Here is a 27,312-nt window from a genome sequence, read left to right as displayed (position 1 = left end):
ACCAATTTTCACGTAGCTAAAATGAGTAGTTTTTACCAATTTTGTTTTGCTCGCCATTTCTTCGTTTCTAATCCGTTTTGAGTGATTTAAGCGGCCAAGGTTTCGTATTGAACTTGAATTTATGAAACTAAACAGAAAAGGTATAGGTTTATAGTCAGAAATACAAGTTACAAGTCATTTTTGAAAGAGGTAGTCATTTTCGTCGAAAGAACGACATCTTGATGACTGTTTTGAAAAACATACTTTCACTTTGAGTTTAACCATTATTTTTGGATATGGTTTCATGTTCATAAGAAAAATCATTTTCCTAGAAGTATAGGTTTTAAATCAAAGTTTTTCATAGTTTGTAATTATCCAAACCAAAACAGCCCCCGGTTGTAACTACGACGGCGTAAATTCCGGTTTTATGGTGTTTATCGTGTTTCCGGGTTTTAAATCATTAAGTTAGTATATCATATAGATATAAATCATGTGTATAGTTGATTTTAAAAGTGAAGTTAGAAGGATTAACTTTATTTGCGAACAAGTTTAGAATTAACTAAACTATGTTCTAGTGATTACAAGTTTACCACTTCGAATATGATAGCTTTTCATGTATGAATCGAATGATGTTATGAACATCATTACTACCTTAAGTTCCTTGGATAAACCTACTGGAAAAGAGAAAAATGGATCTAGCTTCAACGGATCCTTGGATGGCTCGAAGTTCCTGAAGCAGAATCATGACACGAAAACAAGTTCAAGTAAGATCATCACTCAAAATAAGATTGTTATAGTTATACAAATTGAACCAAAGTTTGAATATGAGTATTACCTTATATTAGAAAGATATCTTATTGTAAATAAGAAAGATTTCTTGAGGTTGGATGATCACCCTACAAGATTGGAAGTAAGCTAGCAAACTTGGAAGTATTCTTGATTTTATGAAACTAGAACTTGTAGAATTTATGAAGAACACTTAGAACTTGAAGATAGAACTTGAGAGAGATCAATTAGATGAATAAAGTTGAAGAATGAAAGTGTTTGTAGGTGTTTTTGTTCGTTGGTGTATGGATTAGATATAAAGGATATGTAATTTTGTTTTCATGTAAATAAGTAATGAATGATTACTCATATTTTTGTAATTTTATGAGATATTTCATGCTAGTTGCCAAATGATGGTTCCCACATGTGTTAGATGACTCACATGGGCTGCTAAGAGCTGATCATTGGAGTGTATATACCAATAGTACATACATCTAAAAGCTGTGTATTGTACGAGTACGAATACGGGTGCATACGAGTAGAATTGTTGATGAAACTGAACGAGGATGTAATTGTAAGCATTTTTGTTAAGTAGAAGTATTTTGATAAGTATCTTGAAGTCTTTCAAAAGTGTATGAATACATATTAAAACACTACATGTATATACATTTTAACTGAGTCGTTAAGTCATCGTTAGTCGTTACATGTAAGTGTTGTTTTGAAACCTTTAGGTTAACGATCTTGTTAAATGTTGTTAACCCAATGTTTATAATATCAAATGAGATTTTAAATTATTATATTATCATGATATTATAATATATTAATATATCTTAATATGATATATACATTTAAATGTCGTTACAACGATAATCGTTACATATATGTCTCGTTTCGAAATCCTTAAGTTAGTAGTCTTGTTTTTACTTTTGTAGTTCATTGTTAATACACTTAATGATATATTTAATTATCATATTATCATGTTATATATAATATAACAATGTATTAATATGCTTCATATATATTTAGTAAGACGTGGTTATAACGATAATCGTTATATGTATCGTTTCGAGTTTCATACGTCAATAGTCTCCTTTTTAAGTATATAACTTATTGTTACTATTTTTAATGAGATACTTGATGATCATTATATCATGTTAAACATATATATTTATTCATTTATGTATCATCATGTCATATACAACTTATAGCATTCGTGAATCATTGGTCAAACTGGGTAATCAGACGTTTACAAAATTTTCGTTTCAATTAACCAAGTCTTAACAAGTTTGATTGCTTAACATGTTGGAAACATTTAATCATGTAAATATAGTTTTCATTAAACATATAATCATAGAAAGGTTCGGAAAAGTTCGGGTCACTACAGTACCTACCCGTTAAATAAATTTCGTCCCGAAATTTTAAGCGATTGGAGGTGTTGGCTCATCTTCTGGAAATAAGTGCGGGTACTTCTTCTTCATCTGATCTTCTCATTCCCAGGTGAACTCGGGTCTTCTACGAGCATTCCATTGAACCTTAACAATCGGTATCTTGTTTTGTTTAAGTCTCTTAACCTCACGATCCATTATTTCAACGGGTTCTTCAATGAATTGAAGTTTTTCATTGATTTGGATTTCGTCCAACGGAATAGTGAGGTCTTCTTTAGCAAAACATTTCTTCAAATTCGAGACGTGGAAAGTGTTATGTACAGCCGCGAGTTATTGAGGTAACTCAAGTCGGTAAGCTACTGGTCCGACATGATCAATAATCTTGAATGGTCCAATATACCTTGGATTTAATTTCCCTCGTTTACCAAATCGAACAACACCTTTCCAAGGTGCAACCTTAAGCATGACCATCTCTCCAATTTCAAATTCTATATCTTTTCTTTTAATGTCGGCGTAGCTCTTTTGTCGACTTTGGGCGGTTTTCAACTGTTGTTGAATTTGGATGATCTTCTCAGTAGTCTCTTGTATTATCTCCGGACTCGTAATCTGTCTATCCCCCACTTCACTCCAACAAATTGGAGGCCTGCACTTTCTACCATAAAGTGCTTCAAATGGCGCCATCTCAATGCTTGAATGGTAGCTGTTGTTGTAGGAAAATTCTGCTAACGGTAGATGTCGATCCCAACTGTTTCCAAAATCAATAACACATGCTCGTAGCATGTCTTCAAGCGTTTGTATCGTCCTTTCACTCTGCCCATCAGTTTGTGGATGATAGGCAGTACTCATGTCTAGACGAGTTCCTAATGCTTGCTGTAATGTCTGCCAGAATCTTGAAATAAATCTGCCATCCCTATCAGAGATAATAGAGATTGGTATTCCATGTCTGGAGATGACTTCCTTCAAATACAGTTGTGCTAACTTCTCCATCTTGTCATCTTCTCTTATTGGCAGGAAGTGTGCTGATTTGGTGAGACGATCAACTATTACCCAAATAGTATCAAAACCACTTGCAGTCCTTGGCAATTTAGTGATGAAATCCATGGTAATGTTTTCCCATTTCCATTCCGGGATTTCGGGTTGTTGAAGTAGACCTGATGGTTTCTGATGCTCAGCTTTGACCTTAGAACACGTCAAACATTCTCCTACGTATTTAGCAACATCGGCTGTCATACCCGGCCACCAAAAATGTTTCTTGAGATCCTTGTACATCTTCCCCGTTCCAGGATGTATTGAGTATCTGGTTTTATGAGCTTCTCTAAGTACCATTTCTCTCATATTTCTAAATTTTGGTACCCAAATCCTTTCAGCCCTATACCGGGTTCCGTCTTCCCGAATATTAAGATGCTTCTCCGATCCTTTGGGTATTTCATCCTTTAAATTTCCCTCTTTTAAAACTCCTTGTTGTGCCTCCTTTATTTGAGTAGTAAGGTTATTGTGAATCATAATATTCATAGATTTTACTCGAATGGGTTCTCTGTCCTTCCTGCTCAAGGCATCGGCTACCACATTTGCCTTCCCCGGGTGGTAACGAATCTCAAAGTCGTAATCATTCAACAATTCAATCCACCTACGCTGCCTCATATTCAGTTGTTTCTGATTAAATATGTGTTGAAGACTTTTGTGATCAGTATATATAATACTTTTGACCCCATATAAGTAGTGCCTCCAAGTCTTTAATGCAAAAACAACCACGCCTAATTCCAAATCATGCGTCGTATAATTCTGTTCGTGAATCTTCAATTGTTTAGACGCATAAGCAATTACTTTCATTCGTTGCATTAATACACAATCGAGACCTTGCTTTGAGGCGTCACAATATATCACAAAATCATCATTCCCTTCAGGTAATGACAATATAGGTGCCGTAGTTAACTTTTTCTTTAAAAATTGAAACGCTTTCTCTTGTTCATCTTTCCATTCAAATTTCTTCCCTTTATGCGTTAATGCAATTAAGGGTTTTGCTATTCTGGAAAAGTCTTGGATGAACCTTCTGTAGTAACCCGCTAGTCCTAAAAACTGGCGTATGTGTTTCGGAGTTTTCAGGGTTTCCCACTTTTCAACAGTTTCTATCTGTGCCGGATCCACCTTAATACCTTCTTTGTTCACTATGTGACCGAGGAATTGAACTTCTTCCAACCAAAATGCACACTTTGAAAACTTAGCGTACAATTCTTCCTTCCTCAATACTTCTAACACCTTTCTCAAATGTTCACCGTGTTCTTGGTCATTCTTTGAGTAAATAAGTATGTCATCAATGAAAACAATGACAAACTTGTCAAGGTATGGGCCACACACTCGGTTCATAAGGTCCATGAACACAGCTGGTGCATTAGTTAAACCAAACGGCATGACCATAAATTTGTAATGACCATAACGTGTTCTGAAAGCAGTCTTTGGAACATCATCTTCTTTCACCCACATTTGATGATACCCGGAACGTAAGTCAATCTTTGAATAAACAGATGAGCCTTGTAGTTGATCAAATAAGTCATCAATTCTCGGTAGTGGGTAGCGGTTCTTGATGGTAAGTTTGTTCAACTCTCGGTAGTCGATACATAACCTTTATGTACCATCTTTCTTCTTGACAAACAAAACAGGAGCTCCCTACGGTGATGTGCTTGGTCGAATGAAACCATGCTCTAAAAGTTATTGTAATTGGCTTTGCAGTTCTTTCATCTCGCTGGGTGCGAGTTTGTAAGGAGCACGAGCTATTGGTGCAGCTCCTGGTACAAGATCTATTTGAAATTTAACAGATCGATGTGGAGGTAGTCCCGGTAATTCTTTCAGAAATACATCGGGAAATTCTTTTGCGATGGGAACATCATTGATGCTCTTTTCTTCAGTTTGTACTTTCTCGACGTGAGCTAGAACAGCATAGCAACCTTTCCTTATCAGTTTTTGTGCCTTCAAATTACTAATAAGATGTAGCTTCGTGTTGCCCTTTTCTCCATACACCATTAAGGGTTCTCCTTCTTCTCGTACAATGCGAATTGCATTTTATAATATACGATCTCTGCTTTCACCTTCTTCAGCCAGTCCATGCCAACTATTACATCAAAACTCCCTAACTCTACTGGTATCAAATCAATATTAAATATTTCGCTACCCAGTTTAATTTCTCGATTCCGACATATATTATCTGCTGAAATTAATTTACCATTTGCTAATTCGAGTAAAAATTTATTATCCAAAGGCGCCAATGGGCAACTTAATTTAGCACAAAATTCTCTACTCATATAGCTTCTATCCGCACCCGAATCAAATAAAAAATAAGCAGATTTATCGTCAATAAGAAAAATACCCGTAACAAGCTCCGGGTCTTCCTGTGCCTCTGCCGCATTAATATTGAAAACTCTTTCGCGGCCTTGTCCATTCGTGTTCTCCTGGTTCGGGCAATTTCTAATAATGTCGTCCGGTTTTCCACATTTATAACAAACTACATTGGCATAACTTGCTCCGACACTACTTGCTCCACCATTACTCGTTTCGACACCATTTGTTCCTTTCGTTCTGTTAACCCCTGGTCTGTAGACCTCACAATTTGCCGCGCTATGACCATTTCTTTTACACTTGTTGCAAAATTTGGTGCAGAATCCCGAGTGATACTTTTCACACCTTTGGTATAGCTGCTTCTGATTATTGTTGTTGTTGCGGTTGTTATTGTTGTTGGGATGATTGTTATAGTTGTTATTGTTGTTGTTGTTGTTGTTGTTGTTGTTGTTGTTGTTGTTGTTGGGCCGTTTGTTGTAGTTGCAATTGATGTTGCGATTGTTGGGATAGTTGTTGCGATTATTGTTGTAATTGCTGTTGTTGTTGTATTGGTGATTCTTATCACCGTTTTCCTCCCACTTTCTTTTGACTTGCTTCACATTGGCCTCTTCAGTAGTCTGTTCTTTAATTCTTTCTTCAATCTAGTTCACTAGTTTGTGAGCCATTCTACATGCCTGTTGTATGGAGGCGGGCTTGTGTGAACTTATATCTTCTTGGATTCTTACTGGTAATCCTTTCACAAACGCGTCGATCTTCTCTTCATCATCTTCGAACGCTCGTGGACACAATAGGCACAATTCTGTGAATTGTCTTTCGTATGTGGTAATATCAAATCCTTGGGTTCGTAACCCTCTAAGTTCTGTCTTGAGCTTATTGACCTCGGTTCTGGGACAGTACTTCTCATTCATCAAGTGCTTGAATGCTAACCACGGTATTGCGTAAGCATCATCTTGTCCCACTTGCTCTAGATAGGTATTCCACCATGTTAACGCAGAACCTGTGAAGGTATGCGTAGCGTACTTCACTTTGTCCTCTTCAGTACACTTACTTATGGCAAACACCGATTCGACCTTCTCGGTCCACCGTTTCAATCCGATCGGTCCTTCGGTTCCATCAAATTCCAAAGGTTTGCAGGCAGTGAATTCTTTATAGGTGCATCCTACACGATTTCTTGCGCCGTTAGCTGCATTGCTAGATTCGGCGTTATTGTTGGTATGTAGCGCAGCCTGTGCTGCGGTTATGTTTCAAGCAAGAAAGGCACGAAATTCCTCTTCACTCATATTCAAGGTGTGTCGAGTAGTCGGTGCCATTTCCTTCAAAATAGTCAAATGAAACAAGTTAATCATACAGAATATTAAGAGTAGTGAATAGTATCTCGTAGCATAATATGAACTCATTTATAAAAGCTTTTTCTTCTTATTACCATTTTATAAGTTTAAATTCGGGTAGTACCTACCCGTTAAGTTCATACTTAGTATCTAATATACAATTCAACTACTACAATTCTATATGAAAAACTGATTATAATAATATTTCGCGTTCAAACTTTTATACAATATTTTACAAACTTACAATACCGCTTATTTTACATAAAGCATGAAATATAGCACACAATTACTTTGATACAAGATAGTTGTGAAGATAATTCTAGCTAGTACACAAGTCGTTCAGCAAAGGCAATAAAGACACGTAATTCATACGTCCAGAAACAAGTCATGCATTCTGGTTTTACTAGGACTACTTCCCATCCTTGGTCTTGTGGAACATAACCGTTATGGCCGTTGATAAGACAGCGTGTTGTAACGTCGTCAAAGGGACGAGGGTTACGTAATAACGAACAGTCTCGTAATAACCTTAAAACCTCATTTCTTACCCCAATTACCGACTTCGTCACTTGTGGGAACGTTTTGTTTAATAGTTGTAGCCCGATGTTCTTGTTCTCACTTTGGTGAGAAGCGAACATTACTAACCCGTAAACATAACATGCTTCTTTATGTTGCATGTTAGCCGCTTTTTCTAAATCACGAAGTCCTATATTATGATATATTGAGTCAAAATAATTTCTTAACCCGTTGCGTAAAATAGCACTTGGGTTCCCCGCAATATATGCGTCAAAGTAAACACATCATAACTTATGGATTTCCCAATGTGATATCCCCCATCTTTCGAACGGAAGCCTTTTATAAACCAAGGCATTCTTGTAACGTTCTTCGAATGTCTTACAAACTGATCTCGCCTTAAATAGTTGTGCCGAGGAATTCTGACCAACTCTAGACAAGATTTCATCAATCATGTCTCCGGGTAGATCTCTTAAAATATTGGGTTGTCTATCCATTTTGTGTTTTTATACTGTAAAATAGACAAGAGTTAATTCATAAAAAAAATACTTATTAATACAAGCAACTTTTACATATATCATAAAGCATAAGCACACTATATTACATATATTACACCACACGAATACAACTATCTTATTTCGACTCGCTCGTTTCTTCTTCTTCGGTTTTGGTTCATTTTGCCAAGTTTCTAGGGATATATGATGTTCCCCTAATACGAGCCATCGTTTTCCACATTGGTTTAGAAAAACCTGGTGGTTTAGAGGTTCCCGGGTTATTGTCAAAACTTAAGAAATACGGGTGTTGACGATACATATAAAGTTCATCGGGTTTGGAATCAAATTTCTCTATTTTTATGCCCTTTCCCTTATTGTTCTCTTTTGCCTTATTAAATTGTGTTGGGGTAATTTCTATAACATCATCGGAATCCTTGTCGGGATCCGATTCATCGAAAATTGGTAATCCTCCCAATACTTTGCTTCCTTGGCGGAAACACCATTGACCATAATTAACTTTGGTCGGTTGTTTGAGGATTTTCTTCTAATTAACCATTTTATTATTTCCCCCACTGGTTTTATTTCTTCTTCCAGTTCCGATTCTTCTTCCGGTTCCGATTCTTCTTCCGGTTCCGACTCTTCTTCCGGTTCCTCTTCGGGAACTTGTGAATCAGTCCACGAATCATTCCAATTTACATTTGACTCTTCATTATTATTAGGTGAGTCAATGTGACTTGTTCTAGAGGTAGACATCTATCACATAATATCAAGCACGTTAAGAGATTAATATATCACATATTATTCACATGTTAAAAATATATAGTTTCCAACAAAAATGTTAAGCAATCATTTTTAAAGAAAACACGGTCGAAGTCCAGACTCACTAATGCAGCCTAACAAACTCGATAAGACATACTAATGCAAATTTTCTGGTTCCCTAACACCAACGCTCAGATACCAACTGAAATGTCCCGTTCATATTGATTATAAACGTTCCATATTAATTGATTTCGTCGCGAGGTTTTAACCTCTATATGAGACGTTTTTCAAAGACTGCATTCATTTTTAAAACAACCATAACCTTTATTTTATCTATAAAGGTTTAAAAATAATTACGTAGATTATCAAATAATGATAATCTAAAATATACCGTTTACACATGACCATTACATAATGGTTTACAATAAGAATATATTACATCAAAAATAAGTTTCTTGAATGCAGTTTTTACATAATATCATACAAGCATGGACTCCAAATCTTGTCCTTATTTTAGTATGCAACAGCAGAAGCTCTTAATAATCACCTGAGAATAAACATGCTTAAAACGTCAACAAAAATGTTGGTGAGTTATAGGTTTAACCTATATATTATCAAATCATAATAATAGACCACAAGGTTTCATATTTCAATATACATCCCATACATAGAGATAAAATTCATTCATATGGTGAACACCTGATAACCGACATTAACAAGATGCATATATAAGAATATCCCCATCATTCCGGGACACCCTTCGGATATGATATAAATTTCGAAGTATTAAAGCATCTGATACTTTGGATGGGGTTTGTTAGGCCCAATAGATCTATCTTTAGGATTCGCGTCAATTAGGGTGTCTGTTCCCTAATTCTTAGATTACCAGACTTAATAAAAAGGGGCATATTCGATTTCGATAATTCAACCATAGAATGTAGTTTCACGTACTTGTGTCTATTTTGTAAATCATTTATAAAACTTGCATGTATTCTCATCCCAAAAATATTAGATTTTAAAAGTGGGACTATAACTCCTTTTCACAGATTTTTTACTTCGTCGGGAAGTAAGACTTGGCCACTGGTCGATTCACGAACCTATAACAAATATGTACATATATATTAAAGTATGTTCAAAATATATTCACAACACTTTTAATACATTTTAATGTTTTAAGTTTATTAAGTCAGCTGTCCTCGTTAGTAACCTACAACTAGTTGTCCACAGTTAGATATACAGAAATAAATCGATATATATTATCTTGAATCAATCCACGACCCAGTGTATACATATCTCAGTATTGATCACAACTCAAACTATATATATTTTGGAATCAACCTCAACCCTGTATAGCTAACTCCAACATTCACATATAGAATGTCTATGGTTGTTCCGAAATATATATAGATGTGTCGACATGATAGGTTGAAACATTTTATACATGTCTATGGTATCTCAAGACTACATAATATACAATACAAGTTGATTAAGTTATGGTTGGAATAGATTTGTTACCAATTTTCACGTAGCTAAAATGAGTAGTTTTTACCAATTTTGTTTTGCTCGCCATTTCTTCGTTTCTAATCCGTTTTGAGTGATTTAAGCGGCCACGATTTTGTACTGAACTTGAATTTATGAAACTAAATAGAAAAGGTATAGGTTTCTTGTCAGAAATACAAGTTACAAGTCGTTTTTGAAAGAGGTAGTCATTTCCGTCGAAAGAATGACATCTTGATGACTGTTTTGAAAAACATACTTTCACTTTGAGTTTAACCATGATTTTTGGATATGGTTTCATGTTCATAAGAAAAATCATTTTCCCAGAAGTATAGCTTTTAAATCAAAGTTTTTCATAGTTTGTAATTATCCAAACCAAAACAGCCCCCGGTTGTAACTACGACGGCGTAAATCCGGTTTTATGGTGTTTATCGTGTTTCTGGGTTTTAAATCATTAAGTTAGCATATAATATAGATATAGATCATGTGTATAGTTGATTTTAAAAGTGTAGTTAGAAGGATTAACTTTATTTGCGAACAAGTTTAGAATTAACTAAACTATGTTCTAGTGATTACAAGTTTACCACTTCGAATATGATAGCTTTTCATGTATGAATTGAATGATGTTATGAACATCATTACTACCTTAACTTCCTTGGATAAACCTACTGGAAAAGAGAAAAATGGATCTAGCTTCAACGGATCCTTGGATGGCTCGAAGTTCTTGAAGCAGAATCATGACACGAAAACAAGTTCAAGTAAGATCATCACTCGAAATAAGATTGTTATAGTTATACAAATTGAACCAAAGTTTGAATATGAGTATTACCTTATATTAGAAAGATATATTACTGTAAATAAGAAAGATTTCTTGAGGTTGGATGATCACCCTACAAGATTGGAAGTAAGCTAGCAAACTTGGAAGTATTCTTGATTTTATGAAACTAGAACTTGTAGAATTTATGAAGAACACTTAGAACTTGAAGATAGAACTTGATAGAGATCAATTATATGAATAAAGTTGAAGAATGAAAGTGTTTGTAGGTGTTTTTGGTCGTTGGTGTATGGATTAGATATAAAGGATATGTAATTTTGTTTTCATGTAAATAAGTCATGAATGATTACTCATATTTTTGTAATTTTATGAGATATTTCATGCTAGTTACCAAATGATGGTTCTCACATGTGTTAGATGACTCACATGGGCTGCTAAGAGCTGATCATTGGAGTGTATATACCAATAGTACATACATCTAAAAGCTGTGTATTGTACGAGTACGAATACGGGTGCATACGAGTAGAATTGTTGATGAAACTGAACGAGGATGTAATTGTAAGCATTTTTGTTAAGTAGAAGTATTTTGATAAGTGTCTTGAAGGTCTTTCAAAATTGTATGAATACATAACTAAACCCTACATGTATATACATTTTAACTGAGTCGTTAAGTCATCGTTAGTCGTTACATGTAAGTGTTGTTTTGAAACCTTTAGGTTAACGATCTTGTTAAATGTTGTTAACCCAATGTTTATAATATCAAATGAGATTTTAAATTATTATATTATCATGATATTATGATATATTAATATATCTTAATATGATATATACATTTAAATGTCGTTACAACGATAATCGTTACATATATGTCTCGTTTCGAAATCCTTAAGTTAGTAGTCTTGTTTTTACTTTTGTAGTTCATTGTTAATACACTTAATGATATATTTAATTATCATATTATCATGTTATATATAATATAACAATGTATTAATATGCTTCATATATATTTAGTAAGACGTGGTTATAACGATAATCGTTATATGTATCGTTTCGAGTTTCATACGTCAATAGTCTCCTTTCTAAGTATATAACTTATTGTTACTATTTTTAATGAGATACTTGATGATCATTATATCATGTTAAACATATATCTTTATTCATTTATGTATCATCATGTCATATACAACTTATAGCGTTCGTGAATCATTGGTCAAACTGGGTAATCAGACGTTTACAAAATTTCCGTTTCAATTAACCAAGTCTTAACAAGTTTGATTGCTTAACATGTTGGAAACATTTAATCATGTAAATATAGTTTTCATTAAACATATAATCATAGAAAGGTTCGGAAAAGTTCGGGTCACTACACACATAATCAAGCTTGCATTTACCGAATATGAGAGTTTTAGCCACGAACTCTAAACAATTGTTTGAATCTTCATAATTGATGTTGTTAAGCTGTTTTGTTTATGGAATTACTTTCTAACAATAATATTATACCTTCGCCGAGCTTTACAAACAAATCTGAATGTTAGAACATCATATTTGACATGTGCGAATCTGATTCAATGTCAGCGAATGTGATCAAAACTTGAAATCTTTGAAATCTGGATCGATCTTGCGCATCTCCAAATATGGTAGGCCAGTAGAATCCTGAATCATAGATCTTTCTTGCAGTTAGATTTTCCCCGTGATGACCTCCAGTTGGTCCGTGGTGACATTGGTGGAGTATTCCCATTTCTTGTTTTTCGTCAACACACCTTCTAGTTATTTAGTATGGAAAGATTTTGAACAAGTACGGATCTTCCCAGTAATAATGTTTGACAACTCGGAAGAATTTTCATCTTCGTGATATACTCATTCCTTTTCGGACTACTCCTGCAACAAAATAGTTGGCCATGTCAGTGTAACAAGGATTATGATTGAATTGTGAACCAGTTTCAGCTTGTACTAAGCTTAGAAGTTGTTCTTCCAGGAATCTATCTCTGATATCGTGTTCATCTTTCATCGACGGATGTTTTAGGCAACTGAGATGATCTGCTCCGACGTTTTCTGCTCCTTTTGTGACGACCCGGAAATTTCCGACCAAATTTAAACTTTAATCTTTATATTATTCAGACACGATAAGCAAAGTTTGTTAAGTTAAATCTCAAGAATTTTAAACTGTGTTCATACATTCATTATAACCTCGACCAAATTCCGACGATTCACGAACCGTTATATATAAATAGATATGTATATGTATATATATATTATAACTTGAGAATATTAATAAAGTATTAAACGTATAATACTTTACACGAACGTATTTGTTTCAATATGATTTTCGACGAAAAAAAAATATATTAAATGATTGAATTATCAGAAACATTGAATTATGATTACAAGTCTCTGTTGAGAGGTCCACTATGATTTGAGAAAATCTATTCCTCTTAACGATATTCAGAATAATTTGTAAAGCTATTTATAAATAAAAACAAAAAGTGTCATTTACGAAAGTTAGACAAAAGTTAGTGGAGAATTGGTTTCCATAATATTCTATTAATTTATTTTCAAACGTACAAAGACGTTTTCAGTTTAAAAAGAACTTTATTATTAAAACATATATAACTTTTATAAATATCTAGAATCACTTTTGACAACTCATCAATTAACCAGTATAATAAATATAACGATATTTATATTTTATTTCATTAAATATATATAACGATTTAAATTAATATTATATATATTTATACGCGTATTATACATACATAGTTTTTTTTTTTACTTTTACTATACTTTAACTTTACCTTTACTTTACTTTTACATTACTTTAACTTTAATAATTCATACTTTAATAATTCATACTTTAATAATTCACTTTAATAATTCATACTTTAATAATTCACTTTTATAATTCAAAAATCTATTATAAATAGAATTTAATAGGTTTCATTATTTCATAGAAACTTGAAAATATATTTCTCTAAACTCTCTCAATTGATATATATATATATATATATATATATATATATATATATATATATATATATATATATATATATATATATATATATATATATATATATATATATATATATATATATATATATATATAGCTCTGTATTATTTCAAGATATTATTAGTATACATAAAATATTACGACGGAGTGCTGTCCGAGTGATTTCAAAATAGTTTTTTTTGAATGAGTCGAAGCTAAGGAAATTATTGGTTATAGCTATGGAGGTGATGGGTATGGTTCATGGGTATGCTCGTGAGGTCAATCTAGTGTTTATCATCTCCGTTGCGTCTACGTACTTTCCTGCAATATTGAATCTCAATATTGATACGTTCGTGAATCCGAGGCCAACCTTGCACTTATTAAATGACGTTTTATGTATTTTTACTATGAAATACAGTATTGTGAGTTTCATTTGCTCCCTTTTATATATATTTTTGGGACTGAGAATACATGCGCTGTTTTTATAAATGTTTTACGAAATAGGCACAAGTACTAAAACTAATTCTACGTGGGTTTAAACCAGAAATATACCCTTAGCTTGGTAACATTAAACTACTTGTCTATGTACGGTAGGCGCGAATCCTAAAAATAGATCTATTGGGCCTGACAAACCCCATCCTGACTATGAGATGCTTTAGTACTTCGAGGTTATTTTAAACACACCTGATCTGGTGTACTTCAGAGGGTAAAACATGAACGTTAAGGCTTGTTACCGGGTGCCTATAACTTATAGAATACTTTTATACACTTGCGAGTGTACATATATTTATAAACGGAAATCTTGTGGTCTATTAATATATTGAAATGATTGTTATGATAAACCTATGAACTCACCAACCTTTTGGTTGACACGTTAAAGCATGTTTATTTTCAGGTATTAAAGAAATCTTCCGCTGTGCATTAGCTCATTTTAAGGATATTACTTGGAGTCATTCATGGCATATTTTGAAAGACGTTGCATTCGAGTCATTGAGTTCATCAAGATTATTATTAAGCCAATTATAGTTGGATGTATTATGAAATGGTGTGCATGCCATCAACTTTCGTTGTAAAGAAAATTTGTCTTTTAAAAACGAATGCAATGTTTGTAAAATGTATCATATAGAGGTCAAATACCTCGCGATGTAATCAACTATTGTGAATCGTTTATAATGTATATGAACGGGTCCTTTCAGTTGGTATCAGAGCGGTGGTCTTAGCGAACCAGGTCTGCATTAGTGTGTGTAACTGATAGTCGTTAGGATGCATTAGTGAGTCTGGACTTCGACCGTGTCTGCATTTCAAAAGTTTTGCTCATCATTCTTGTCTTAAATTACCTGCTTATCATTCTTAGTCTAGATACATCTTATTGCATTGATTGCATGAATAGTGTATAGACAAAATTCATATCTTAGCGTATCTGCTAATTCATATCTTAGCGTATCTGTTACTGTAAACTTTGCCTGACATATTCCGTAAATTCCTCCGTAATCTACGAAACCTTTTGCTCTATATAATTAGAATACCACCCGATAGCCGGAAAATCATTTCATATAGAAAAATTCTTTATTCAATCGTACGAAATGGAATTCGTCATTAGTTCAAGTCCCTTGGATTCCGAAATGGAATCCCACTCAAGTTCCGAAAGCAGTGTGACCAGAATGGATCAACCAATTAGTCATCATCTATTCTGGATGAATTGGGGATGGGTTCGTAGCCTCCTTAATCATTGGAGACAAGAAGAAGGTGATCCCTTCCATCCACCACATTGCCCTCTTGGCGAAGAACCTGAAGCACTTACCGGCGAACCTATCCGAAACACCATTTTCTCTCTTATTTCTAGAGTATCTCGTCACGATTACATACTACACCAAATTCTAGATTTTATTTATCCGCACATGCGTGAGTTGTTCTTTCAGGTAGTTGAAAGCTTGTAGATATTCTTCGGTGTAGATGAATGGAACTTCTTTACTGGGGTGGTGGGTGATAGGTCTCATGACCTTCGAAAAGTCCTTGACGAAGCGTCGGTAGAATCTTTCGTGTCCGAGGAAGCTCCGAACGGCTTTCACTGTGGTAGCTGGAGGAATCTTAGCTATGTTCTCCACTTTGGCTTTATCGACTTTGATTCCATTTTTGGTAATCATGTGTCCCAGGACTATTCCTTCTTTTACCATGAAGTGACATTTATCCCTATTTAAAACTATGTTTGATTCTTCACATCGGGTGAGCATCTTCTCAAGATTAGAAAGGCACGAAGCAAAGGTACTTCCAACGAGAGAGAAGTCATCTATGAAGACTTCCATACAACGTTCAATCATATCATGGAAGATTGCTACCATACATGGATGAAATGTGGCTAGTGCGTTACATATCCTAAATGGCATACGACGGTAGGCGAATGTTCCATATGGATATGTGAATGTTGTTTTCTCTTGGTCCTTCGGATCGAGAAGAATTCTAAATTATAAAGAGAAACCATCAAGGGAACAGTAGAATTCGTTTCCTGACAACCTCTCTAACATTTTATCAATGAAAGGAATAGGAATATGATCTTTCCAGATTGCATCGTTTAATTCACTATAGTCTATGCATACCTTCCAACCGGTGATTTCCTGAGTTGGTATGAGTTCATTATTCTCGTTCGTGACAACGGTCATCCCTCACTTCTTAGGTACTTCTTGTACATGACTAATCCATGGTGAATCGGAGATCGGATAGATAAAACTGGCATTTAGATATTTGATGACTTCTTTCTTGACGACTTCTTGAATCTTAGGATTCACCATTCATTGTCTCTGAACTGGTGGTTTGGAATTGTCTTCCATGAAGATCTTGTGAGTCTAATAGTTAGGACTGATCCCTTTTACGTACGAGATCTTCCAAGCAATTGCTTTCTTATGTGACTTCAAAACTTAGATCAATTCCGCCTTTTTATATGGCGTGACTTCTTTAGAGATGATCAGTGGGAGTTGCGATTTTTCTTGTAAGAATGCATACTCTAGGTGTTTGGGTAACTCCTTGAGTTCTAATTCTGGCGACTCTTCGATAGATGGTTTCATTTTTGTGATGTCTTTTCTATATAACAAGTCGTACTTATCCTGAAACTCTGATTCTTCTTATACTTGAAGTGCAGTGACTGATGCTATCTATTCCTTCATTCTTGAAATTGTCCTTCTAAGCGACTCATCTTCTAAAACTTCTTTATTTTAAAAGATGGTTCTATTCTTTCTTGTTGAATCTCGCAATCCTCAGATAATTACGGTTCGTGGAATGCTTGGATGAATTCGCCTTCTTCATGCGGTCTTCTTCTTAATAGAGGTAGTGGAATGCCTTGTTCTAGTGGTGCTATGCATGTAATGGTGCCTTCAAGGTTACTTTCTTCGTAGATTTGAGAGAGGTGTTGATCTGGATGAGCGATGGTAGAGTATGTGTCGAGATTAACTTTAGAGTGCACAAGGGGTGATTATGCAGAAAATGGGTTCTGGATGCACATGGCCATGGTTTCATTCATATGTTCGTCAACAATGCCTTGGAAAGAGTCTATTAGACCGAGGTCTTCTTCCCAAGGCTGGTTCATGACTTGTTCGACATTGAAGGTAACTTCCTGAGCTCTAACTCGAAGTTTTAAATACTTTTCATGAACATCGATCACGACCTTAGCAGTTTTCATGAAAGTTCTACCAAGGATGAATGGCACTTTGGTGTCTTCCTCGATATCCATAATGATGAAATCAACAGGAAATGCGAACTTATATACTCTGACTAGGACATCCTAAGAAATTTCACAGGGGAGAGTAACTGATCTGTTCGCGAGTCATTCTTGTCAGTTTTGAATCTTTCAATCCTAACTTTTTGAAAAGTGAGTAAGGCATTAAGTTTATTGTGGCTCCTAGATCTGCCAAAGCATTGCTGATTTGGACATCTTTCATGTAACAAGGTACAATGAATCATCTATTATCTCGTAACTTTGATGGAATGCCATGTTGTAAAATTAACAAACATTCTTCACTTAGAGGTAGGTTAACTATCTCTATTAACTTAGTTTTATTTGTAAGCAATTCTTTGAAAATTTAGCATAATTTGGCATTTCGACTAAGGCCTTAACTACATACATTCAAATGCAGATTTTTGATAATATCCCAATATTTAGCAAATTGTAATTCTTGTTTTTCTTTCCTAAGCCTACCTCGAAAAGGTATCCAAGCTCGCAAAATGACTTCCAGAACATTAGGCGGTACGAAACTAGGTGAATTGATGACGAGGTCAATTGACACAGGTTCTATATCAGAAAGATTCGATGTAAAAGTGTTCTCTTTGGTTTGTTTAGGCATATTAACATTTGTTTCTTTTCCTCCTCTAGTAATGACTAGGGCGTCAAACTATGCATACTCGGTTTCAAGTTTAGTTGTTAACTTATTTAAAGTTCGCTAGAAATTCATTATCAGTCCATCAAAAGTTTACATCAGAACATCAAATTTATTTTGGCATTCTATGAGTCAAAGATTTATGATGTTTTGTTCGGTCATAAAATCAGCTAAAAGTATCCGAGAGTACGTTGGGGGTTTCTTTAATTAAAAAAAGTATGTTTTTTATCTTATTTATTTTGTTGTGTAATGGCCCATCTAGGGTAAGGATACCTTATATTGGGTTATGGCATTATTGGTTCTTGATTTGTAGGAATTGAAAAATTTTGAAGCACGAGGTTGAGTTCTTCTGACCTGGATTCCAGTACGCTAAGAGTCTGATTTGAAGCGTTGTCTTCCTTTGAATCTCGAGTGATTTTAAACTATTCCAAGCTAAACATAGTGATTTTTTTATCTTCTTGACGGAATTTAACTATGTCATTTCTTAGGCGGTTGTGTAAAGAAAGAGGATAGAATTTGGTTAAAAACCTTGTTGCTAATTCTTCCCATGTATGGATTGAATTGGATTTGATGAAAGGACCCATTCATATACATTATAAACGATTCACAATAGTTGATTACATTGCGAGGTAATTGACCTCTATATGATACATTTTACAAACATTGCATTCATTTTTAAAAGACAAACTTTCTTTACATCGAAAATTGACAGGCATGCATACCATTTCATAATATCTACTATCCAACTATAAATTGATTTAATAATAATCTTTGATGAACTCAATGACTCGAATGCAACGTTCTTCGAAATATACGATGAAAGACTCCAAGTAATATCTTTAAAATGAGCAAATACACAGCGGAAGATTTCTTTAACACCTGAGAATAAACATGCTTTAAAGTGTCAACCAAAAGGTTGGTGAGTTCATTAGTTTATCATAATCATTTATTTCCATCATTTTAATAGACCACAAGAATTTCATTTCCAGTTCTCATAAATATACGTCCCATGCATAGAGACAAAAATAATCATTCATATGGTGAACACCTGGTAACCGACATTAACTAGATACATATAAGAATATCCCCTATCATTCCGGGATCCTCCTTTGGACATGATATAAATTTCGAAGTACTAAAGCATCCGGTACTTTGGATGGGGTTTGTTAGGCCCAATAGATCTATCTTTAGGATTCGCGTCAATTAGGGTGTCTGTTCCCTAATTCTTAGATTACCAGACTTTAATAAAAAGGGGCATATTCGATTTCGATAATTCAACCATAGAATGTAATTTTGATTACTTGTGGCTATATCGTAAGACATTTATAAAAGCAGCGCATGTATTCTCAGTCCCAAAAATATATATGAAAAGGGAGTAATGAAAACTCACCATACTGTATTTCGTAGTAAAAATACATATAACGTCATTGAACTAGTGCAAGGTTGGCCTCGGATTCACGAACCTAAATTAATTATATATTTATGTGTTGGTCAATATTTGTCTAACAAATTAGGTCAAGTCATAGTGTACCACAATCCTAATGCTCGAGACTAATATACAAAAGTCAACAAAAGTAAATTTGACTCAAAATAATTTCCAAAAATCTATACATGATTAATATATAGTTTAAATATCGTCATTTTATATTTTTAAATATTTTTAAAAGATCTATTAGAGTAACTAATATAATTTATTTATTAATAAATAAAATTTTATATTAAATTTATATAATAAAATATACTTTTATATATATTAAGTAATAAAATTTATAGGGTTCATTTAATATCATAAAGATAATATGATAGGTATTATTAAAGTATGTTATTACACGTAGTAAAATATGTTTGTATCACATATTTATTTGATAAAAAATCTATAATGATAGTAAGTAAAAGTTGTATTATTTTGTAATAATAATTATTATTATAAAAATATCAATATTTATAATTACTAAGATGACATTATGATAAAACGATAATTCTAATTATGATAACTTTAATATTTACGATAATTTTTAATATTATCTTTAAAATAATAATTCTATTTAAAATAATAATAATAATGATATTTTATAGTAACAATGACATTTCTATTAAAATGATAATTTTTGTTAAAATGATAGTTTTAATACTAACGATACTTTTAATAATAATAGTAATGATAAAAATAATAAGAACGATAATTTTATCTAAATCAATATCTTATAATATTTAAATTTTATCATGATACTCTTACTCATTATTTCCTAATCGTTTCGTTTAATAGCTTTTAATCGTCTTTTATATCGTGTTCATAATAATGATAATAATAGTAATCAAAATAATTAGGTGTTACAAATATTTGTTTTAATTACACTAATATTAATAATGATAGTTACTATAACATTATTAACGATAATACTAATAATTATCTTAATGATAATATAGTAATAATAATAATAACAGTAACAATAACCATTTTTAAATAATGATATATATATATTAATAATGATAATAATAATAATAATAATAATAATAATAATAATAATAATAATAATAATAATAATAATAATTGTATAATAATAATAATAATAATAATAATAATAATAATAATAATTGGATAATAATAATAATAATACTAATTATAACTTTAACGATAATAACGATAGTAATAATAAAAAAAAATAACAATTTTTAATGATAAATCCCTTTTATTGATAAAGATAATAATAATGATAATAATAAGATAAAACTAGAACGACGATAAAAACGACGATAATAATAATCATTTTTAATAAAAATATCGAAAATTCAATTGATTATAACTTCTAATCCGTTCTTCGAAACTATTCGATATCTAAAGGAAAAGTTCTTAATTTTTCGCTAGCTTTCCAATGACATGCATATCTTATACCTTATCTCAACCGCAAGTGTAACTAATTCAAGATTCAACCTAACCTGTCTAAGGGCAATATCAAAAGTACAAGCATGCATAATCCTAAATACTCGAGCACTAGTCAGGGATACACTATTAGTATGTAAAAGTTAAATTATGAGTACTCACGTATCAATATTGAGATTCAATATTGCAGGGAAGGTACGTAGACGCAACGGAAATGATAAACACTATATTGACCTCATGAGCATACCCATGAACCATACTCAATCACCTCCATAGCTATAACCCATAATTTCCTTAATCTTATCCCACTCGAAAAACAATTTCGAAATCACTCGGACAGCACTCCGTCGTAATATTTTATGTATACTAATAATATCTTGAAATAATATGGAGTAAATATATATATGTAAATCGATTGAGAGAGTTTAGAGAAAAATATTTTCAAGTTTCTATGAAATAATGAAACCTATTGAATTCTATTTATAATAGATTTTTGAATTATTAAAGTGAATTATTAAAGTATGAATTATTAAAGTGAATTATTAAAGTGAATTATTAAAGTATGAATTATTAAAGTGAATTATTAAAGTATGAATTATTAAAGTGAATTATTAAAGTATGAATTATTAAAGTTAATTATTAAAGTATGAATTATTAAAGTGAATTATTAAAGTTAAAGTAAAGTAAAAATAAAGTAAAGGTAAAGTTTAAGTATAGTAAAAGTATAAAACTATGTACGTATAATACGCGTATAAATATATATAATATTAATTTAAATCGTTATATATATTTAATAAAATAAAATATAAATATCGTTATCTTTATCATACTAGTTAAGTAATGAGTTGTCAAAAGTGGTTGTAGATATTTATAAAAGTTATATACATTTTAATAATAAAGTTCTTTTTAAACTGAAAACGTTTTTGTACGTTTGAAACTAAATAGATCAATCGAGTCTTTATGAGATTCAATCTTCCACTATCCTTTGTCTAGTTCTCAATGATTGACAATTTGTTCTTATTTATAAATCACTTTACCATTTTCCGAATATTGTTAAAATGGAAAGATTTCTCAAATCAACGTGGGCCTTTCAACAGAGACATGTAATCATAATTTACTATATCTGATAATTCAATCATTTGATCTTATCTTCTAATTCCATTAATAAACATTTTGAAACAGATACAATCATATAAAGTATTTAATCTAATATTTTATTTACGTCTCAAGTTATAATATATATACACATATACATATATAATCATATTCGTTTAATGGTTCGTGAATCGTTGGAACTTGGTCGAGGTTGAATGAATGTATGAACATAGTTTAAAATTCTTGAAATTTAACTTAACAAATATTGCTTATCGTGTCGGAAACATATAAAGATTAAAGTTTAAATTTGGTTGGAAATTTCCGGGTTGTCACAGTACCTACCCGTTAAAGAAATTTCGTCCCGAAATTTGAGTGGAAAGGTCGTGAATGATAATAAGTATGTTTTCATGATGCATACGGGCTGAAAATTAGAGTTTTATCATCAGCGAATAATTTGGATAAACAATCCATTTATATGAAGAGTACGAATGAAGTTAACATAGAAGAGTGAAATGAGTAAGTGTAGATTCATCTTATCATTTGACGTAGATATGATTGATTCCCATATTTCAAGGGATTTGAAGAAAATCTTCTTAATAAGATTTGACTCTCCGATAATCAATGGAATTAGGATCCGCTTTAAATGCGATCGTCCATTTTAATTGTTCTGTCGGAGATTTTCTTATAAATTCACCTCCTTCGTTTCCTTACAACTCACACCTTCTGTTGATGCATTTTATGCAAGTCCCTAGACATCTACCCACGTCCATTGCAGGTACAACAGTTTACAGGCCACCATGATTGCTCATTATTATCCTATCCGTGTTTGTATGTGGTTACAGGAACTGCAGGAACGAGATTTAGATGTTTGACTATGTTAGACTTAGTCAGACGTACGAGTGAAGCCTCACTAGTACGGCTGACAGGCTCATACGCACGGTTGATGCTGAGCTAAGTCACAATTACAACCTAAATGAGAAGACACTAGTGAGTGATCACCCGTACGGCTGATGAAGCCAACTCGTACGTGTGATGAATGAATCGTATGGGTGAGTCAACAGCAGGGGTATATAAAGTCTTATGTTCTTCATTTTAGGTTAAGCCTCTCATTTGTTATACACATTCAGATCTAGTGAGCTCCTCTGATTCTCTCCCAGTCCAAATCACCCAGGTGGTGAATAATAGCTCTAGGTGTTGATCTAATCACACTTGATTTAGTTGTGGTTTGACTAAATTAATAATAAAAAAAAACTTAACCTATTCACTAGAGGGTTTGATTCACTTATTCTGCCATTATGTGAGTTAAATCTGTTGATTTCTAAGTTCCTAGTCATGTTTCATCACCTTCTATTCTTTCTCCCTCAACTCATATTTTAAAGTATTCATCAATATGCTCCATCCAGTTCTGATTCTCGATATACTTCTAACTTTCATATCGGTCATTCTTCTTTTTCATCTACCACCGGAAGAATCTATTTACTTCTACTATACTCTTGGATTTATAGTGTTTTTAGTTCTCCCGTGTCTTTATATTGTTATATGCATCGATATATATGGTTTATAATTTCTGGTTTGTCGTTGGGCTTTATATGTTCCCTTATATTTCGAAGTCTCTGCTTCTGTCTTCTATAATCATTATCATTCACAGTTAATGCTCTCTTTTATTTGCTGCAATTTATACCCCAATTTCTATTTCGGAGTTTTGTCCTTTCGTTTCTTCTTCTTGCGATTAAGCACTGCTTGTAATGGTCCAGAATTCACAGATATGAATTTCAGAATGAACATTGTTAATGTTCTAGGAAGGAAATTGTGATGGCACGATCTTGACTTATCAAATTACTAGAATACCTTGGAAAAGGCCGAATCATCAAGAAATATTTTCTTTATATTTTAGAGGTTAAATAGAATACAAGAGTCGTATAACATGGCACATGATGATGTTATGATCTGTGAATCATCACGTTCCATTTAGAAACTCAGCATGACTTACTGTAATATAATCACATTGATCAAGTGTCATTATATTATACTAATTCATGCTTTAGTTCCCAACACTACTTCAAAATATTCCTATTTTAAACTTGAATGTTTCAGAATTTAGAAACTAAAATAGTTTCTTTTATGATGTAATACAGATAGCCCGAAGAGGTAACTGATTTTAATTAAGAAAATTTTAAGAAAATATCTTCAGAAACATGGAGGATATTTATAATGAAAGATATGATGATATTTTAGAATTTCTAATATCAGAGGATGATGAAGAATATTGTCCGCAGGGGTTTAAAGTCAGGAGCAAGGTATTCGTTAATGACTTCAGCAGATACTGAATTATTTGGATCCTTTGAAGTCAGGTCCAGTCTTTGTAATTTGTCCACAGCCTCCTTCCTACTTTGCTCAATCCGTTTTCCAGTTCCAAGACTTCTCTTTTTCTGCGCTTTGCCAGCACACCTATTCATTATCATCAAACTTTTACTGTTAAGGTCGTTTATAGTTTTTTCGCTGCTTCATCAGTATTTTTCCATTTTCGGAGAACCAATTCGTAGTTCGAAGTGTTTTTCAGAATCTTCACATTCAAATTAAGTCCAGAAGATAGACGTTATATATACACATATAACTGTTGGCGTAGACATGCTGCGAGATTTCAAAATACTGATTGCTAATTCCCAATGATTCGTATGGAAATTCTCATTACAAGATGCGAATGAGTAAATGATGGGGTTTCAATGAATAATTATAATGACTTTTTGGAGAGGCTAAAGTCAAAGGGTAATGAAGTTGTTGATACATCTGTTAATAATGTGGTGGAATGTAAAAGGTTCCCTGGTAACGATGGTGTATATCTCAAGGTTATAATAAGGTTAGTCTGACTGAAAAGTCGAAGTTGACTTGCTGGAGCTGTGACAAAACTGGCTACTTTGAATAGGAGTCGCAAAGTTATTTTTTGCTAATAAATGCTAAAGAATCTGACGCGGATACGTTGTTTAAACTTTTACTTTGGTTTCAAGAGTTTTTTTTCAGGTACATAACTGTGGGTAACATGTGGTTGGATCATCATCTCGATTGCTCATCATTCGAAGTGTCTTCAGAAATTTTCAAAGGGTTTGAACACAAATTGTAATCGTTAACATACATTTGATGTTCTAACACAGTTTTGAAGTCAAAATATAGCTTGTGAAAGATGTAAGGATCTAAGAGTGATGATTTTGGTCATATCTCAAGTTGAATTTTGAGATTTCAAAATCAGAATATGTAATTAAATTTTGAATGAGTATGGTTGTTTTGATTTCTATAAAAGAATGTATATTGTTGTGAAAGTAGGGAGTATAATGGATGATTTGCTGAATCAGATTCGAAGAATGTAATATATTAATTGTGAATTTATATATCTCTCGGGTATTACCTACCCGTTAAAAAAAATTCACAATTAATATTTTGTACAAAAGAATTTTATTACAGTCTTTATGAAAATATATATGTGTATATTTTCTTCAGATGTAACATAGATTTAATGAGTTAATGTTAAATTAAACTCATTTGATTTACGGTTGAAACTAGAATTGAATAATCCCTAAAGGCTTTAAAAAGTACATAACTTTTACGCAGTATTTCTTTAATGACATTGAAATTATGAATCAATACTTCGTTATTTGTTGATGTATGATGTTCGGTTCGTGGAATTCTTGTGAATTTCGCAAAGTACGAATGATGTTATCTGAAAAGTTTCGGGTACATCGATGATGAAAGTGTAAAATCAAATATATACTTGATTTATTATGAATTGGAATTTGTTGAATTGCGACAGAGATTGTAGTTAACGCTGGTTAAGTTGCGGCCGAAGGACGTACATTATTGCATATTTGTAATATGAATTAACCGAGTAGTTAAGATTCACACACAATAGCTTAGCACGGAAAGATTTATTTTTATTTCAAAATATATAAAATATACATATAATTTCTTCAAAGGGAATGAGTTAATTCTTCATAACTCGTTGATACAATATACGGGTTATTGATTCGTAATGATGTCCATAGTGATTCTTGAGCTGACGGAGTTTGTGATGTTATATGTGTTGTTGATTCTGATGTTGACTGTACTGATGATGCTGGTGACGCTGACGGTACTGTTGATGCTGTTGGTAAAACAACTTTAGCTTGTTAATCACACACCATTTTTGTCAGGGTTTCTACTCTTCCTTCTATCATTTTGGTTCGCTTAACTGATTTATGGTTAGGGCTAGATTAGATAATCTCTAAGACTTTAAAGATTACATAATCTGCGCGGAATGTTTCTCCAATGAAGTTATGAATTAATACTTCGTCGGTTATTGTTGTTGGTATTCCTTGGTATCTACAGGGCGTATGACATTGGTGCTCGTGGGACAGAGTGTAAAGTTGAGGTTTACGACGTGGTTGTGGTTGGGGTGGTAATGGTACTATTGGCGTTGATGATGGTGTTACTGGTTATGCTGCTGATGGTGTTTGTAATCTCTGTACCATATTCTCCAAAGCCACTACCCGAGCGCGAAGCTCGTTGACTTCTTATATTACACCGGGGTGATTGTCGGTTCGGACGAGCGGATAAATAAAATCTAAAATTTGATGTAATATATAATCGTGACGAGATACTCTGTAAATGAGCGAGAAAATGGTGTTTCGGACAGGTTCGCCGGTAAGTGCTTCAGGTTCTTCATCAAGAGGGCAATGTGGTGGATGGAAGGGATCACCTTCTTCTTGTCTCCAATGATTGAGGAGGCTACGAACCCATCCCCAATTCATCCAGAATAGGTGATGACTGATTGGTTGATCTATTCCGGTCACACTGCTTTCGGAGCTGGAGTGGGATTCCATTTCGAAATCCGAGGAACTTGAATTAATGATGAATTCCATTTCGTACGATTGAATAAGGATTTTTTTTTCGATATGAAATGATTTTCGGTTATCGGATGATATTCTAATTACATAGAATATCCATATATATAGAACAAAAGATTTCGTAAATTACGGAGGAATTTACGGGATATATCAGGCAACGTTTACAGTAATAGATACGATAAGATATGATTTAGCAGATACGCTAAGATATGAATTTTTGTCTATACACTATTCATGCAATCAATGCAGCAAGACGTGTCTTAGACTAAAAATGATAAGCAGGTAATTTCCTG

This window comes from Rutidosis leptorrhynchoides, chromosome 3 (genome assembly GCF_046630445.1).
Source record: "Rutidosis leptorrhynchoides isolate AG116_Rl617_1_P2 chromosome 3, CSIRO_AGI_Rlap_v1, whole genome shotgun sequence".
Taxonomy (NCBI): domain Eukaryota; kingdom Viridiplantae; phylum Streptophyta; class Magnoliopsida; order Asterales; family Asteraceae; genus Rutidosis; species Rutidosis leptorrhynchoides.
Note: the sequence above shows the minus strand (reverse complement) of the source record.